The sequence below is a fragment of the Schistocerca nitens genome, chromosome 1 (assembly GCF_023898315.1).
Source record: "Schistocerca nitens isolate TAMUIC-IGC-003100 chromosome 1, iqSchNite1.1, whole genome shotgun sequence".
Taxonomy (NCBI): domain Eukaryota; kingdom Metazoa; phylum Arthropoda; class Insecta; order Orthoptera; family Acrididae; genus Schistocerca; species Schistocerca nitens.
In genome coordinates, this window is record NC_064614.1 from 965,574,695 (window position 1) to 965,578,917 (window position 4,223).

Sequence of the window (4,223 nt, forward strand, 5' to 3'; positions counted from 1 at the left end):
ACTGTGTGGAACTGAGTTCTTAGAATGTGCAGCGTGGCAGCTTTGATCTGGAGGGGAAACAATATTAGATAGAACAGGCAACTATTAAATGCTAATATATCAGACAGTAATGCTCCTTATGGTCCGTTCAGACATATAACTATCTTAGTTGTATGTGTGCTGTTTTCCAATGCAGGGGTACAATATTCAGAAGCTGAGTATGCAGGTGACATTGCGTCATTGCGTAGCATATCTGATTTTGCTTGCCAGTTGTATTCAGCTATTTTGTGGTGTAGGTTTACCCATAAGACGAGAGTCTTTGATAAGTTTGTACTGTGCTGCTTAAATGACAGTGTGAAATCAAGTGCTACACCTAGGTGTTTAGGGAAATAGCTATGGGGAAACTTAGATACCATTAAAACCAGATGTAACATCCTGTGACCCTCTGTATTATGGATGTGGAAATCTGTCTCTCCTGTTTTACTTAGATTTGGTTGGAGCCTTCTGAAAAACTACTCATTCAGTATGGTGACGTCACTTGAGTGTGTACTCTCACAGTGCTTGTGTAGCATGTTAGTGGCAACTCATATACACACTGGATTTTCTTGAAAGTTAGTAGCTTGTATATAACAACATGCAAGATAAACAGAAGAGGAACCAGGACTGATTCTTGGGTCAGGCCATTATTCAGGGTTCTTCATTGAGAAAAACTGAAAACCTTCACACACAGATCATACTGCTGAGTAAACTTGTTGGCTATTGACATGGTATTACATCAACAAAGTTGCTGTACATGCTAACACTGATCAACCAAGCACTGAATTATGATGACTTATACGTGAAATGACTGAAGATATTCTTTCAAAAATCCCACTCCCATATTCCTATATCAGGATAGGAATATTTACTTGTGGTGTTCTGAATTTTAACATTCTTTTAGTGGTGGGGATATTTCCTTTACTTATATGTTCCTCAGGTGGACAGCTGCTAGGCATCTTCTGGATATATGTATGAAAAATTGCACCAGTCTGACTGTTTTGTTTCTTTGGTCCAGGCTTTCCCAGTCTAACTCTATTTTTTTATCATTCCCATGGTTTTCTTGCCCTCTTGTGGTTCCCTCCTGCATACCTAACTTGTTTCCAACACATTTTTATTGCCGATAATATGCAGGCACACTACTCTACCTACTTGTTAGCATTGCTGTTGGTGCCTTTTATTTGTAGAAACATAAACCTTAAATATAATTTTTTTGTATGTGACATCCTGTATAGCTCATCAAAACTCAAAATTACTATACGGTATATGCATCTGAAACGCTGATGTTGTGCAGTCCCCATTTGTAATTATAATTAGATGTATAGCTTTGGTAAAATTTGCCATCAGATCCTTTTCATCATTCACTACCAAATTTATTTGTCCCTTTATAAAGAAGTTATAGGTCTTTTTGTAGTATATCACATTGTGCTTCTTTTTTTTTTAATTTCCATCTGTACTGTTCACCAGCAAATAGTCTTACTTGTTCAGAAGTATTCACACCATGACAGAAATAAACAGTGCAGATAACAATATTAAAACTATCTGGGATATTGTCAAACACCAAACAGAACAGCCAGTCAATGTACAAGATACAGTAACAATTAAACTAAATGGCAATGTTGTGACTGATAACTCACAAGATGCGACTCGTTTTAACAAACATGTTCTAAATAAAAATTGGATTAAATGGTTCAGTTGAAGAAGAAAGTGGATATTTTAAAAATTAAGCAACTAGAAATAGCACCAGCATCCTTCACTGAAATTAATAGAATTATGAAAATTCTAAAAAATAAAACCTCATCCAGTGTTGATGGAATTTCAGATAGAATTCTGAAAAGTTTTCCTAACTCAACACGCAATGTCCATAGTGATACATGTAAAATCGATGGGGCAGGAAATTTTTCCAGACAGTTATTTTTTATTTTTTTAAGTCACAGTCTCCTGACTGGTTTGATGTTGCCTGCCAAGAATTACTCTCCTGTGCCAACCTCTTCGTCTCAGACTATCACTTGCAACCTACGTCCTCAAGTATTTGCTTGATGTATTCCAATCTCTGTCTTCCTCTACAGTTTTTACCCTCTAGTACCATCCTGTTCCTTCTTCTTGTCAGTGTTTTCCATATATTCATGTCCTTGCTGATTCTCCAGAGAACCTCATTCTTTACATTATCAGTCCACCTAAGTTTCCAACATTCTTCTGTAGCACTGTATCTTAAATGCTTCAATTCGCTTCTGTTCCGGTTTTCTCACAGTCCATGTTTTGCTATCATACAATGCTGTGCTCCAAATATACATTCTCAGACATGTCTGCCACAAATTAAGAACTATGCTTGATACTAGTAGACTTCTCTTGGTCAAGAATGCCCTTTTTGCCAGTGGTATTCTGCTTTTTATGTCCTCCCTGTCTAAGTAGCAGAAATCTATAACTTCACCTACTTTGTGATCACCAATCCTGATGTTAAGTTCCTCGATGTTCTCATTTCTTCTACTTCTCATTACTGTCATCTTCCTTCAACTTACTCTCAATCTGTATTCTGTACTCATTAAATTGTTCATTCCATTGAGCAAATCCTGCAATTCTTCTTCATTTTCGCTGAGGAACACATCATCATCAGTGAATCTTATCATTGATATCCTTTCACCCTGAAATTTAATTCCATTCATGAACCTTTCTTTTATTTCTGTCATTGGTTCTTCAGTGTACTGGTTGAACAGTTGGGACGAAACACTACAGCCCTGTCTTAACCCTTCTTAATCTGAGCACTTCGTTCTTGGTCTTCCAATCTTATTGTTTCGTCTCAGTCTTTTCTATATTGTACATTACCAAACTTCCCCTATAGCTTACCCCTATTCTCTTCAGAATTTCGAAAATCTTGCACCATTTGACATTTTCAAATGCTTTATCCAGTTCAGCAAATCATATGAATCTGTGTTGATTTTTCTAAAAACAAAGATGATGTGACTTACCAAACGAAAGCGCTGGCACGTCGATAGACACACAAACAAACACAAACATACACACAAAATTCAAGCTTTCGCAACAAACTGTTGCCTCATCAGGAAAGAGGGAAGGAGAGGGAAAGACGAAAGGATGTGGGTTTTAAGGGAGAGGGTAAGGAGTCATTCCAATCCCGGGAGCGGAAAGACTTACCTTAGGGGGAAAAAAGGATAGGTATACACTCGCACACACACACATATCCATCCACACATATACAGAAACAAGCAGACATATTTAAAGACCAAATATGTCTGCTTGTGTCTGTATATGTGTGGATGGATATGTGTGTGTGTGCGCGAGTGTATACCTATCCTTTTTTCCCCCTAAGGTAAGTCTTTCCGCTCCCGGGATTGGAATGACTCCTTACCCTCTCCCTTAAAACCCACATCCTTTCGTCTTTCCCTCTCCTTCCCTCTTTCCTGATGAGGCAACAGTTTGTTGCGAAAGCTTGAATTTTGTGTGTATGTTTGTGTTTGTTTGTGTGTCTATCGACGTGCCAGCGCTTTCGTTTGGTAAGTCACATCATCTTTGTTTTTAGATATATTTTTCCCACGTGGAATGTTTCCCTCTATTAATTTATATCGTTAAATTGTGTTGATTTTTCTTTAGTCTTGTTTCCATTATCGACCACAATGTCAGAATTGCCTCTAGTGCTTTTCCCTTTCCCAAAGTCAAACTGATCATCATCGAACAGATCCTCAATTTTCTTCTCCATTCTTGTGTAGTTATTCTTGTCAGCAACTTGGATGCATGAGCTGTTAAGCTGATTGTACGATAATTCTGATGTTTGTTGGCCCTTGCAATCTTTGGAATTGTGAAATTTTCACTCTGCAGTGGAGTGTGCACTGATATGAAACTTACTGGCAGGAGAGCTTCTGTGAGGTTTGGAAGGTAGGAGACGAGGTACTGGTGGAATTAAAGCTGTGAGGATGGGGTGCAGGCCTGAGCTGTGCTTGGGTAGCTCAGACAGTAGAGCACTTTCCCGTGAAAGGCAAAGATCCCAAGTTCGTGTGTGGATGATGTTTTTCCGCAAGTCAGATAGTATATCATCAGACTCATACATTCTACACACCAGTGTGAATAGTCGTTTTGTTGCCACCTCCCCAAATGATTTTCGGAATTCTGATGGAATGTTATCTAAAATTATAAAGAACCAGTTGCGGAAACACGACTGGTTGCTACATTATTTATAATTTTTTGTTCCACAGTCA